Source organism: Aulonocara sp. 'chitande type north' Nkhata Bay, linkage group LG11, assembly GCF_057382095.1.
Source record: "Aulonocara sp. 'chitande type north' Nkhata Bay isolate Kocher_YH1m ecotype deep benthic linkage group LG11, A_spYH_male_GT1.1, whole genome shotgun sequence".
NCBI classification, from domain to species: domain Eukaryota; kingdom Metazoa; phylum Chordata; class Actinopteri; order Cichliformes; family Cichlidae; genus Aulonocara; species Aulonocara sp. 'chitande type north' Nkhata Bay.
The window spans coordinates 35,385,735-35,401,008 of NC_141354.1; the positions used below are offsets into that span (position 1 = coordinate 35,385,735).

General features: G+C 42.0%; 1 protein-coding gene across 1 annotated transcript in view; it reads left to right on the forward strand.

Annotated features, from left to right (window-relative positions):
• Positions 1-5,541: 5,541 nt before the first annotated feature.
• Positions 5,542-15,274, forward strand: part of satb1b (SATB homeobox 1b) — a 56,373-nt gene continuing 46,640 nt past the window's right edge. Inside the window, exon 1 of the mRNA XM_086312332.1 lies at positions 5,542-5,847. The gene's annotated coding sequence lies outside the window, so the exon portion shown is untranslated. The remainder of the gene's footprint in view (positions 5,848-15,274) is intronic.

Consider the following 15,274-nt stretch of genomic DNA (forward strand, 5'->3'; position numbering starts at 1 on the left):
GTGCGTTAGTGTGTAATAGGCGCTATTAATAAAGCCAAGCCATGCGTGACTCGACTTTCTCTCTGCAGCCTCCTCTCATGGTTGACTTCTTACCGGGGATTCAGTTGTGTGAGTTTGGATCAGTCTAATCACATTTGTTTAATTAAGCACAGCTAATAGACTCTCCAGGAGATAGGGTGTCTCACTGTGACGGCAGCGCTGCTCTGAGATGCATGTCAAACACAGAGGCCTAGACGCTGTAGTTCCCCTAGCTCTGTGCTGGTTGACATGCCCGACATCCAGCCGTGTTTACAGACTTGACACGACCAAGCTACGGGTTAAATGTTGCGTGGATGGATGCCAGAGGAATGCGTAACTTTTTAACAACATACATGCTCTTTAGCCTCCTTTCTATGACAGAAAATCCAACTGTTTGCGGGTGGTATCATCCTAAATAATGTGTAATATTAAGATATATAATTACACGACTGCTTTTTTGCAACATATAGACACTTTAACCGACCCTTGACCAGATGTTCTTAACACCTGGTGTTTCTTTGTTCCTTTGACAGAGACAATATGGTCATTTTATATATTCCAGCTGCATTAAAAGCATATTTTATAAAACTGTGAATTCACATGAAAGGCATGATGTCGTCTACACATAAGTGATAATAAACCAGATCTCAGAGCAACAATACTGCACTGTAGAAATATTCCATTCAAAGTGCTCATTTCACTTTTACATTGTTTTCTACTTATATGAACACACACAAATATTTGAATGATTCATACTTACGGTCCCAGGTGAACTGCATGACACTGATAACACTGTGTTGTGTCATTGTGTGGACTTTAATTTGTTAGTTGTCACTCATTTAAACATTGCACACTGCAGACACACATGCCTCGTGGTAATGGCACTTCCCAACGACATTAGCCTCCCTCAGTGGGTCAACTGTTCATGAAATCCAATCTGATCAACATCTGCAGCCCCACCCAAAGGCTCTGATGTTCTAGAGACAAATGCTACAGGATACTCCAGAGGTCCTGGGGAGGGTTACACACTATTAGGTAGGTGAGTTTAATGTTGTGTCCTTTTTAAACAGTTAGTTCAGAGCACTGATATGTATCAGAGTGAAAGACTGAAATATATCTGATTTTCTACTTTCCTTTAATCTTTGATTCTTTTTTCAGCTGTTGAACAATTCAGAGATTATCAAAGTGAAACTGTGTGACACGTTTAGAGCAGAAATGCCTCTGAAAGAGCTACGAACAACCCAACGACATCCAAAATATGACAAAGAGCTATAATCGTACATCGTAATTTCATATGCACACTGCCACCAACCAAGAGCCACTCTTTAATGCTGCGTTGGATTTTTGTAAATAGAATTCTTGGACTTTCAGACTCTTCTGATTAAAGTTTTCCTTCAACAAGAAAGGCAAGTGTTTAAAAACAATGTTGCTTGAAATAGAGAGACAAAACCCTCCAGGAAAAGGAGAAAGTCAGTAGGCACCCAGAGTAAGTTAGGGAGGAGGGTGGGATGGATGAGCCCATCAAACATCAGACTGAGGAGACAGGAGTTTCCCACTGACAATAAACATACTTTTCTCTGACACTAATCAGGTAGTAGTTTCTCAACTTTAAGAAGCTGATGCGTCACCATTATCAGTACAAGGACTGTGGATAAGAGAAAAAAAGAAACAAGGGACAAAGAACACAGTCTTTTTTTGACAACCACTAAAGTCACAGCTGTTCCCGATGATCCAAACTACTTCACATTCTCTCTGGGGATCAACAGACACAATGTGATATAAATTTAAAACTCAAAACTTTTTGCTCAATTAAGCTTTAAAAAAATCCTCCTTATGATCCTCCGTGATCCTAGGATCAGTTTGAGGTCAAGAGTTTAACACTGCAGGGCTGGAGATGGTTTCATGATGTTCACATTACCAGGATGCTCAAGGAAAAGAAATCCCACTGTGCCCCTCACTGCATAACTGACACAAGATCTTAATGTGTTACACAGAAAAACGAGCACATCGGTATACCTGAAGAAAATTTGTGATCACAGAGTCCTCTAACATCTGGGCAGCTGCCACCAATGTTCAACTGACGCTCTCCACGTGCAGTAATGTACTAAGTGACATTAAGCTGCCACATCTGACGGGAGAGTTCACACCGGAAAGTAATTACTCTTCTGGGCTGTTTTCTTTCGCCCAGCTGACTGACATCCCATTAACAGCTGTAGGCGTGTGCGCTTTGGAGTTGCTGCTGCGGGTCAGCTTTTGTTGTTCTGATTGGTTCTCATCTCCACTGTCCTCGTTGGCAGCACGCAAATGAGGATTAATAGTGTTTCATTTGAGAGGTGAGCTTGTGAAGTATACTCCTCTCTCAAAATGTGAAGAGATGCTGTAAAGAAAAGCAAGGAAAAATTGCACTTCCATTTCGATTCCTGCCGAGGAGATCAGAGGAGGAGAAAATGTGGGAAGCCAGTGTTTACCCTTGGATGAAGCCAGGTAGACAAGTCATAGGTAGACAGGAATCCTTGTTAATCTTTAAAAGGTGAAAGATTATAAAAGATCTATTGAGGAAAGTTACAAAGGCTAACCACAAAACCAGAGCTTAAAAAAGAAAACACACCCGCACACAAAGTGGCTGAGCATTCCTGATTTAGACGAGACGTCTGTCTTATAGCTCTTGGGCATCTTTCTGAGACAAATTACTTTGAGTAGTCAATAGCCTGTAATTAAAATATACCCACTTGATGGAGACGCAACAGTGTCTCTCTATTTAGTTATGGGTTGGAAAGATTAATTCTGGGGTGTATAACCCTTGTAATTTTGCAAGTGCTGTTTATTGTTTTCAGAGAAATTTTTTTTAGTGCAGACGATTGAAATGTCTCAGCTCAAGGTCTGCTTTGATTTGCTTGCGCTTCACACACACTTGGTCCTCTCTTTGTGCTTTATATGTGCCCTACTCATGCTTCAGCAACATAGATGCACATTAACAATTTGTATTAATGTTTTGGAACACATCCACAGCTCTCGCACATCGCTGCTGCACTAATGTTCTTTGTGTTTGAATCCAGAGGTCAGGGTTTGCTGTTTTTTTACTCTCAGAAATACTGGTAAAAGCTGCTGGATGCCAGCATATTAAACCCAAAGAATGAAAAGAGTCTTATAAAGAGGGGCCATCATTTGCTGACCTCCTCTCCTCTTACTCTACCCTGTTTAACATGAAACTCACTGGTCCCCCTTGTGGTTAAAGTAACAACTGCAGCACATGTGGGCTCAGGGAGGCAGCAGCATGAATTGTTGAATAAAACAGAGGCTGCATTGAAATCACCAGCTGTTGTCCGTAATGATGAAAACATCCCCAACTTAGCATGAATTTATAATTATGCAAAAAGCAAATTTGAATCTCTTTACTGGAACTTTTCAATTCCCATTCAATCTCCCGGGAGAGAGCTGTTGTGAATCATATGCAGAGATTGTGTGTATCTGTGAGAGAGTGTGTGTGTGATTTTTTTCCTCCCTGTTTTTTTTTTTTTTTTAATGCAGATCTCAGATACTTCATAATGAAACTTTTGTGGAGTCCCAAAACCACAACAAATGAACTTTTCTGAGAAGTATTTTCATATATGAGCTTACAATAATGACTCCAGTCCTTTACGTTCAGCGTGGACAACAAGAGAAACATTCAGATTTTTTTAAGACTAACTCTATCTTCATCTCACCTTCTGTTGCTCAGTTTCTTTTAGCTCCTTTCCCTCCCCTCACTAATTCTATTTTCACGGGGGTTTGTAAATTAAGTGTAAATGTAAATGGATCAGTGTGTTATTATGCTAAATCCAGCCAAAGAAACACGTTCGTATTGTAAGTAAACAGCTGCATTACCTGTGGGCTCCTGCACACCTGCTAGTGCATAGCAGTTAGCCTGTGCAGATGCAAACTGTCAATCATTTCACACACGCAGGCAAACAAACAAAGGCGTGCATGTGACAAATGTGTATAAATGTGCAAGGTGCAAGAAAGTTCAAACACATGACACAAATTTAAAAAAAAAAATTTCTTGCAAACCACAATCTGTGATGCACACACACACAGTATAAAACACACTCACATTATAGTGTCACATCCACATGATCAGCAGCAGCTCATGCACATACACGATTGGCACAAATAAAGTCAAATATAATAAATTATTTTTGCATTAAACTCTTTCATCTTTTTTCTGATGCTGAAGGATATTGTTGGGGACGTTCAAGCACAACATGTAGAGGTATAAAAAATAATTTCCTTTACTAAGTGTAATATGTACTTCATTAAGACTATTAAATTGAATTTACCATATGTACAGATGTTTCCCATTTATTTTCAGACTTCAGCAGAAAAAGCGACCTATATCTCTCTATATTGTATTTTTTTCACGTAAATACAGCACTCAGTATATGAAAATCAATTAAAATATCACAAATATATTTAGACGCTATCAGGGCGGAAAATAAAAGGTTTTTTCTCTCTTCTTCTTTCTCTGTCAGCATCCTCAGTGTCTCGGCTAATTCAGCTTCTTACTGTGTTCTTAAAAAATATCCAAGACAACAAATAAAATGAAATGATCCTCTCTCTATGCTGGTTTTACAAATTTGCAGTCATTTAGTATATATATTTTTTAATTTCTTATTTAAACAGGCCTGTATTGACTTCGGTTGGTGGATCTGTGTCTGCGTGATGTCCGCAGTTAAGTTATAAGCGCAAAAAAAGCACACAGCAACAGCTTGCGTTGATAAAATCAAAGTGAGTGTGGTTCAGTAATGATGCATTAAAAATGTTCACTGCCGAATAGTCGGAATAATAATTATTTCCCACTAAAAGCCTTGTTTAAATTGGCGAAATTAATTGGAAAAATAGCTGTCGGCAAACACAGCAGAAGAACAGACTGCAGCATTAACACGCCTTTCAACCAGCATTGTTCAAACTTAATTATTCTTGAAAACTTTTTCCCCCCTTCCTTGTTTCCTATATTTTGGCGGCTTTCAGACAAATCAACCCATCTGCTTTAATAAACAGCTCTTTATGTCGATACGAGCATGTGATGTATACCAGACTGTACCGGGCAGTACGGTTTCATGCTCGGCTCAGGTGTGCGGGGAGGGAAAGCTGGCAGGTTGCCCTCCGCTATTAAAACAACAGGCTTTGAGTCGCTCCGGAGCAAAACGCACGCCGCTGCGCGCACTTTTACTATTTACCAGACTTTTTTTTCCTCCCTTCTTCTTCTTCTTGACATGCAAACATGTGGCGTGTAAATATGAAAATGAATGAGTGTGAGAGCTCTCCTGGCAGTGACTTCTCTCGCTCTCTCTCGCTCTCTCTCTCGCTCGCTCTCTGTCCCCGGAGAGCGGCGCGTCGGAGAGGAGCGGCTGTAAAAACCAAAGTGGGGCAATGAGACAAGCTGCGCCACAGCTGGCAAATCATCGATTTGAGCATCAGAAACGGGGAGGGGCGGTTCATTTACCTGCCACCCTCTCAAAGCAGCCCTCCTCACATGCCGCTACTCTACTCTCCTCTTCTTCACCCCCGCTGCCCGCAGCGCACGGTTGCTCACGTTTCTGCGCTCCATCAGCCGTGTGCGCTCCCCAACTTCACTCCAACCTCCGCCAGTGCGGTTTCTACTTGACGACCCCCTCCTCCTCCTCATCCGTAGGACTTTTGACTTTTTTTTCTTTTTCTTTTTTTAAAAAAAGCAGTTCTTCCTCCCACAGAGCAGTCGCCTATTTTTGGATCTCTCGCCGTGGAGCAGTGACAAGAGATTGTTCAACTTTTGATGGAAAACAAGAGGTCGGGCGACTGCTGACTTTAAAGGTACGGTCTCTTACTCTAAACTGTTTCTGCTCAAGTGATCGCTGTCCGCTGTCATTCTGTCACATGCCTCTTTATTAGAGCATCTGCACGGGTTTGAAATCACATTTTTATTGCGTGTCACATTAAAAAAGGGGGTCTCCTTGGAATTAGAAGAGTGAGATACTCTAAATGAATTAAAAGCAATTTTGCAGACCTTCATCTTCCAAATCACTTAAAACCCGCAGACCAAACGTGGCTGTAAGAATTTAATATTTCAGAGAGATTTTTAAAATAAAATAAATAAAATTAAAATCGAGATTGTGAGCGGTGACGCCGAACCTAAACGCACGCATTCAGAACTTTCTAAATTTAAACGGGCCCGTGTAGTTTCTGCACAAATAAGCAAAGCACTCGTGATATTCGCGGGGTTAAGTGCACCCATCTCCTCTAATTCATTTAACAACTTACTCTGCGTCGCAGCAGAGGAGGAGGAGAAGTGATGCAGCCATCGCCACCGCTGCTCCTGGCCTGACCGTGTCACAGAAAGTTGCTTAGTTTTCCGTCGAGTCGTGAATCTTGTAGAAAATACTAGACTTCAAAATCAGGCCTTCCTCTCTTACTTATAATGAAGTGCATACTATCAAACAGCTGACACGTCTATTAGAAATGAATCTACTGCAGCCCAACTGCCCATCTACTTTTACTTCTTTTTATTAGGCCATTAGAGCCACTTCATTTATTTCCTCCACATACTTACCATTTAATTACGTGTCAACTTGCTTCAACATTTTTACTGCTGTGACATGAAACATTTTGTGTAACTCTTAAAAAAAAAACACTGACTGAGCCCAACAAGGTATAAAAAAGGTGTGAGAGACTCAGAAGGAAACAAACATTAAATGACTTTATTGCTTTCTTTCTGCTTGACATGGCGTGAGGCAGTCAGGAGGATGTGATGACAGAGTCGGCGTGGTAATGCTGTTTTGGTCTGCCTTATGGCTTTTGTCACAGTGCTGATAAAGTAATTTCAGGTACAACCAGACCTGTGTGTGTGTGTTTATGTGTGTGTTAGATAAAGAGATAGAGAATAGGGAGCAGTTATGAGAAGATGTATTAGTGTGCTCAAAATGCGTGGGCACCAATCTTCTGTGGTTTACAGGTTTTTAAAGGTTTCACTCTCTGTCTGTTCCTTTTGAAAAATAGCTGACATTTCACACAGCAGCAAGGCCAGTGGCTTTCACTCAGATATTCGAGATTATTTATATATAGATATCAGCATAAATACACACATGTAAGACAGAGTAGAGTTTGCGTTTAAGGCACAAGCAAGATGTGGCACAGGGGTGATCATTTGTGACAATTGTGCAGAGAAATTAATTTTATACAAAATAATAATAATCTAGCGGCGTTTTGCATTTCAGAGACCTGATCTGATAGCTTTCTGAAAAATAATAATTACTTCACGGTGTCACCGGTTGTTTACCATGTTGCTGCTGTAGTCAGGTCATGTGCGTTGCTCACGCACGTGCAAATTACAAGGTCAAGAGTGGCACTACTGCATGGGAAAAAGCAGGTTATGGCACAACACCGGTGATTTTTCTCCCTTTTATCTTTGCAGATCTGTGGCAGTTCAAGGTTCTGTGGCTTATCTGGTCAGTGCCTTAGACAGCAATGACAAACAGCCTTTTTCCTGTCTCGGGCTGCCATGTGTCACTTCTTGTAAAAGTCCTCAGACAACCAGAAGAAAGCCTCAACGGCAGTTTGTGAGCGTTGAAGCAAAACTTCTCGGTATTACTCCTCGCCTTCATTACAACCACTCCTTATCAGCTTGCGGTTGTGAAAGTGGCACAAAAAATGTTTGTGTACATACGATACCATGTCAATATGTTTGGCAAAATTTCTCCACTCGTTCTAGTTTAGCAGGAATGATAAGAATCAGAGTGTGAAGATGTCAGCGTTGCTTCATACTGCTGGGTCACACAGATCCAGCAGTAAAGCTTAAACATCTGTTACAGCTTATTAGTGCCTAATGAAATCCTCTGAATGTGTTCCCAGTTCTTACAATAACCCTACCGTGATTTACAATAAACCTACGATCTGAGAAGACATTTAAATATACTCACCCTTCTTCTTTTAAGTTACAGGTTTAACCTTGTTATACTCAGATTTTTCCCCTCAGAGCTTAGTTTTGTTTTCATTACGACTAATCGAAACTAGTGCACGCGGCATTTACTGTACTGTAGTAGTGTTGTAATAGCAGGAAATCAGCGTGTAGTGTGCACAAACACTCAGGGCTTTCTCACCGTCTTTTGCTTTTAAATCCCAGTGACGCTTCTGCATCACATCTCTTTTAATCATCAGTTTCAGGTCGTCAGGTCAAAGGGTTTCTTAGGACTGGCAGGATGACAAATTAAATCTTATCTCTCAGGTGGAGGTGGTGTTAGTTAAGTGTATATCAGCGTCTGCACGTTGCCGTGCTCTCGCTCAGTGTCAGGTTCACAGACTCTGAAGGGCAGGTTGTCAGGAGTGAGCGGGAGCAGAAAGTTTGTCCGGTGACCCCGAGACACCAATTAGCGTGGACATCGGAGAGCACAGGTTGTGATTTTTGTTGTTGTTTTTGCTGTGCAGTCTGCACTCAAATTATATTAGGAATGCTTCATCACTTTGCTTTAAAATTGAATTATGCTCTCAATCATCATTGCTTTCAGTAAAATTAGACAAAAAAGTTCAGGGAAAGAGGCTGTCCCTAAACACACAACAGACACTCCTATACGTCTCCATAAGCTTTGCTGTGTCGGCTGTGTGTCGTGGTTGTTGTTTGAATTCCTCCAGCAAAAGATGCTGTTTATTAACTCCCCCACCACCACCACCACCTCACTCGCTGAGTATTTGCTGGGAGTTTAGAGCTGGGCTGTTCCTCACTTTGCTGAGGCTGATATCTCAGGCTAAAACCATTAATCGTCTTTCTTTACCACCTCGATAATTATCGCTGTAGCAAAATAACAGCTCAGCAAACAGTGAAATTATACCTGTGGTAGGGAGCAGAGTAAATACCTGTTTAGCTGCCAGCAAATGTATTTATTAGACTGTCGCCAGTAAATAAGAGGCCTGTCTCGTTTTTTAATGTGTGGCTCTTTGGGGATTCCATCCCTCCACACACCCCGCCATGCCTCCTCTGTATGAAATAGCTCTGTTATGATTGCTAATAGAGGAGAAAGATAACAATGATTCCCTCTTTTTTTCCCCGTTTTTTCTTTTTGGTGGCGTGTTACAACTAGTGTGGAATAAGAAAACGCTGGTGAGTTAATAATGACTGCTGCATTCCAGGGCTCAAAAATGTAAGAAAGCCCCCCCCTGTCAGTTACAGACATACCACCCTGGGTGCATGCTTTTAGTGTGTGTGATTCAGGAGTTACAGCTCATTTTGTCATTATCTGGAAAGTTCTCTATAAGAAAGAAACAGGGGTGGGTTATGTTGTCCCGGCATGTTCAACTGCATTTATTTTGGCATATGCTTTGCATACTGTTGATCCAGATTCCTTGGCTTAGTGATAAAAGCATCATATTGTTTTTGGGTCCCCACAGTCAGCCCCGTTCGCTGAATGGCTTGGCGTGTCCTCCCTGGGACATAAAAAAATATCCGAAGTCCGTCACATTGGTTTTGTCACGCTTTTATGAAATGACACCCCTCTTATGTTAGATTTTTTTTTGGAGTTTGGAGTTGGGGGGTGTGTGTTCTTGTTCTTTATTGTGCTTCATGCTCCTGTATCAAATATAAATTACAGACGCAAACACATTCAAGTTTTCATGATTCAAATCATATTATTACCGGTCTAATCGTATGTTTTTTTTCTCAAGAGGGAAAAAAACCCTCATTGTCTTTCATTCGATGCTTGTCTTCATCCGATCTGTGTAGGTTTTTCTGAATCCTTTGTTCAGAGGGAGGAAAAAAAACAGCGATTTAGAGGAAAGCGCATCCCGCTAAGATCAGGTTGTTAATACCCACCCACATACCCCAATGAAACAATTTCAACAGATACTGTACTCTCTGTCTTACACACACACACACACACACACACACACACACACACACACACACACACACACACACACACACACACACACACACACATTTGCCTTATCAACTGTTTTGTTCGTCAGTGGATGGATGATGCATCCTTTGACAAGGGATTAAATATGCAAAGAAAAATATGTAGATAAAGAAACACATCTTTAAGTCTGTGCTTCTTATTCAATACTTCTGCCTAAGCCTGAATATTAAGTGCGGTTTCCTTACACGCTTGCGTGCCATCTTTTTTCCCTTCAACTCACTGCAGCCTCACTTCTTGCACACTGAGGCGAGTAACACCATCCCGTCACCTGCCCTCATTTCCTTAACACTCCCCACAAGGCCAGGGGAACTGTGCCCTTCACCGCCTCTCACCCACTTCAGGAAAAACCCAGCGAGCCATGACAACCTTTCTCGCCCCTTCAGCGTGCCCTCTCTCACAAAGCCGTCTTCAGTATTTCTTTCTGCCTCTCACACACTAACACCCGTGTCTCTCTAACTCTATTAATTGTTTATTTTTTGCCGTCCACGAGGCAGAAATTAGAGTTTAATTATTTGATCATGTGACGACCGGCGTCCAGCACGCAGTGACAGAAAAGTAATTTCTCCAAACAGGGCCCTGCCTCTGATGCCTGTTGATTGTTCTATGACTAATTGGTTTTATAATTCGATAAAGGCGCAGAGGCGCAAGAGAGGGAGGGGGGTGATAAACAAGGCGGTGAAGGGTCCTCTGGGTGCGCCTGGGTGGGGATGTTGGCTTTGAATCGTTAGCGCAGATTCCTGTGAGGAGGCCTGACATGGGCTTGAACCGACACGGCGCTGCTCGGCGGTCATTACAGCCAATATTATCCTGATGGCGGGGGTCACGGGTTCGGGCAAAAGGCACGAACTTCCAGGGCAGAGGGGCCTCGTTACAAACGGCGCGGAAAAACGCTCGCCACCACTGAGCGGATGTACATGTGTCTGTCTGTGTGGCGTGCATCTGTGTGGGAGCTGCACAGTGTACAGTGTACACCACACGCCATCGGGGGTGGCTGCTGGGTGTGGAGAGTTTTAACCTGAAAACAAGAGGTGGGAGTGCAGCGGTCGATCTGTCTGTGTATCAGAAATGGGGAGGGAGGAAATCCTCGTGGGGTCTGCTGTCTGCAGCGACGCCGAGACCCTCTGAGGGGAACTGGCGTTAGGCCTTCCTGTCAGCAGGCCTGAGGTGGAGACCACTTGCTCTGCTTCTATTTCTGTCGACTTCATGTGATTATAAAACAATTAAGTACTTAGGAGCCGACTCTCAGTTCATTACATCCCCCTTGTTCTTTCTTTCTCTCTTTTCTGCCTCCTCCCACACCAAAGTGCGGACATATGAGAAATGTAGAAATCACCTTCTCCTGCCGCTAATTGAAAGCCACACTCCTTGTATGAGAAGCTAATTTAAAACACGGAACTAATTCGAGCTGAAGGATATATTTACGGCGGAGTAGTTTGTCTTTTTGTGGTCACCTCGCAGCAGCTGTGTAAGTAGCTCTTTACGTCTTGCATGTAAATATTAATAAACCACCTCAAAGCTGAGCTCTGTACAGAGCTGAATGCGAGCTGTCTGTGCGCAACAGGAAAACGCAAGCAGTACCTGTGACAGCGAACACACACACAGACCAAGGGTGAAACCGGTCACTCTTAAAAAAACATTTCTGAGAAAACAATGAGCACCTCTGAGACAGCATCGAACCAAATGATGACACATTGCGCTTGTATTGTTAAGAAAGTGTAATATTCTGGGTTGGGTTAGTGGAGTCTGTAGCGCCTTTTGAAACTTATTTGCCCACACACTGTCAAAGAAATGTCAGTGGCACTAAACAAGTCAAACGCCTCCCTTTTTCCTGAATTCATTCATGATAGAAAAATCAATTCTGCACCAAGTGCTGTGCTCTTGTTTAGAAAAGAGGTTCGCTTTATTTTTGTGGCTTTTTTTTTTGCTACTCATTTAACTGCTTCTTGGTTTTGCACGGCATCTACTGTACAACACCCTTGTTTTCATTTTTTCTCTGCACATGACATATTTTTGAGGTTCGTCTGCGCACCCACACTGATGCAGGCGTGTTTTGACACGTTTCCTCGACAGATTATTAAATCCTCTTCAGCCTCTAATAATACTATTATGTTTATGTGTGTGTGTTTTTTTTGTTGCGCGAGACACTTGCAGAAAGAGCTCAAAGTCGAACCAGTGACAGCGCTAACCCCCATGCTGCGTCTGTGTGTTTGCTCAGACTGGATCCGCAGACTAATTTGTATTAGTAACCAAATAATCGCATTAATTCCCATTAGAAGCATCACAAGTGGTGAGCATGAAGACATCACAACACCTACGTAGAGTAAGTGATGGCGCTGCCGCTTCGCTTGACACACTAAATAAAGACGCCTCTCGATGCTGAGCCAACAATAATATATTTTCTTATTCATTTTCAGCCTTTTCTCCCCCTTTTGTGTGCCAATGATTAGTATCCTTTTAAATGAAAGGCACATAATACTTCATTTCTTCAGGGACGTGTGGTTTAAAAAGCAGCGGGCCAGATATGATACCACTGATAAGTGTGTTATGGGAAAAAAAAACACGCGGTACCTGTGATAATGCACACACTGAGGGTGAAATATATTTTAATATTATTTAAATATGAGGTGTCTCTTTAGCATCCAGTCTGTCATGTCATTTTTCATGATTTCTTTACAAATGTAGCCATCAGGCACAAAATCCTGCCTGAACAATTACACTTGTGTACATGCATCTCCCCAACACAAAGCCACACAAGGCTTGTAAAAACCCACCTTGAACAGAGCTAAATCTGCATTCAGCACATGATTATAACACCGCACAGCTAGTATTTTTAAAACGGCTTTCTGTGTTTCAAAACCCATTTTTCCCTCTTTTCTGTGTGATACAAAACGGTATATGTTAATTGATAATCAGCAGTGTTGATTCAGTGGTGCATTCAGTGCAAATCTGTGCCCTTCTGGATGTCAGAGGGTTTTCACAGCCACGTCGGTGCCAACCTAGCTGGCAGTGCCGGCACCTGTTGGCGGTGCCAAGGCCTGGCAGGGGTTATCGATGCTCTCTGATGGTGCCCGACAATCACAGTGGAAATGACTGCGGCTGCTTGCGTCATGCCAGATAGAAAAGAGCATTTGCCGACAATGGCTCGCTTTCACCATCGCTCCTGTTTTCCGGATGCTGCTAACGACGGCCAAGGAAGAAAAAAACTGGTTAAAAAAAAGAAAGAGAGAGGAACGGGAGCCGCTGCCGTGAACATCATGTAAAACATGTCAAACGTGGAAAACATGTCAACGTGCAGAACGTTGAGTAGCAATGCTGTGCAAGCCGAGGTGATGCAAAGCAATCTGCTGAAGAGAAGGTGTGGGTGTAGGGGGGCTCCAGCCTGTCAGATTCATGTTAGTACAAATCACAGAGAACCTGAAAAGGAGGCGCATGCATGCACACACACACGATATTCATGATTCTTATTTCTATTCATGAAAAATAAAGTCAAATGTCCTTTACTTTCATGTATCTATGATGTGGTAAACTTACAAATAATCCATTCGTGACTTTTATGTCTTAAAGGGCTTGGTGGAAGTCTTGTTGCTGAATAATATGAATCTCTGAAGATGTATAAATAGTATTTACTCCACAGTTTGGGTCCTTTAACCACACTGCACACCACAGCTGGGTTTAATGCAAGTGTTGGCAGCTCACTGAAAACCAGAGACTGGTGGAGATAAGAATTGATTGCTGAATCTTTGAGTGACAGCCTCTGCACGTGAATTCAAACATGCTGGGGTCGCATATCAGCATTTTCAACAACTCTTCTACTTCCTGTTAAAAAAACCACATACGACGTGGGACCCTTTTAAAATGCAACCGCCTCCTCAAAACTTACACCTCACACTAACTAGGTGTCAATATTGCAAGACGTTCCATCTCAGGTCCGAAAGGTGAGTTTCACGTTGCATTTTTTTTTTCCGTTAAAAGCCTCTTTGATGGCCTCCTGCTATGAATTCCTAATGCAGTGTTTTTGGACACAAATGTATTTTAAAATGAACAAACTTTTGACCCCACAAAGGTGGGTGGAACAATGATTTAGTTTCACAACCAGGGGGGTGAATGAGAGGTGTAACTGTGATGCATCACTTCTTCCGTGATTGTTTTTTTTGATCGGTTCCAGGTTTGGCTTTATTTTAAAGACCTCCAGGTCTTTCCCTGCCTAAAAGAAGCACTTTATGTAAATTTAGAACCATTTTCTTTGTCGGGCTTCTCCGACTGCCGTCACTGGCTAAGCTAAGATGCTTACAACTGCCGGGATGCATTGTTTATGAAACAGCAGCTTTGTGTGAGACGATTTGCAGTCTTTTTTTTTCTTTTTTTTTTGCGGGGATGAGCTTTATCAACCCTGCAAACACATCGTAAGTCAGCATGTAGCATTATGTAGCACTTCATGCACACCTGACCTCCACGATCGACAACATTCAGGTTCTGTCGATGTGATAGGTACACACACTTCCTGTTTTCTGTTGGTTTCCTGTTTTTGTTCTTGCACAGCCTGGACAGACGTGCTTCTTCATTTCTCTTTGATGTACACACTGGCCTGATGACAAAGCCACACCTTATGTTAAGTGTGAAGAAAAGCACGCTTTTTATGAAACAAGTGTCCCCATGCTTTCATTTAATGTGCAAAATCTATTTCCCCATGTATTTTCAACGCTGAACTTTGCCTCACACACTCCCCCATCTGGCTCTTTCTAGGATCTAAAGATGGAGAGTCAGATATGCCACCCCTCACACCATGTGTGGGTGTGTCCATCATTAAAATGACCTTTTTCTCATGAAGTCAGAGTGAGGATCTTATTATTGGGTCACCTTAATGGTTCGGTAAAAACACCAGATCAGGCCTTTATTGACAATACCAACAGATTAACTTGTGTGATGTTTTGGCAGTTCGGCCAGCAGGGACTGGTTTGAGAAATAATTACAAAATAATGACAATAGCTTAACATCAGCCTGTTCAGGGTTTTTGTTGACAATATCAACAGAGATTAGCTCATCTAATATTTTGGTCTAACTTGCAGTGGAGGTAAAGTTTTAGCACATATGGGAAGACTGCTGAAAGCTAAATGTTGAGAGAGGGAAATGAGAGATGTGGCAATGAAGACTGCTTTTAAAAAAAAAACTGTATTACTTGTACTATTTACAAAGCAATAAGTCAGTAATAGCCCTGAGAAATCACTAAAGCTTAATATTCAAGTTGATAAACAACCAACGTACATATTAATACAAAAATATGAGTCTAAATTGTATATTATTGCTGTAAGGGTGGAAAATGTAAATAAATATATTAA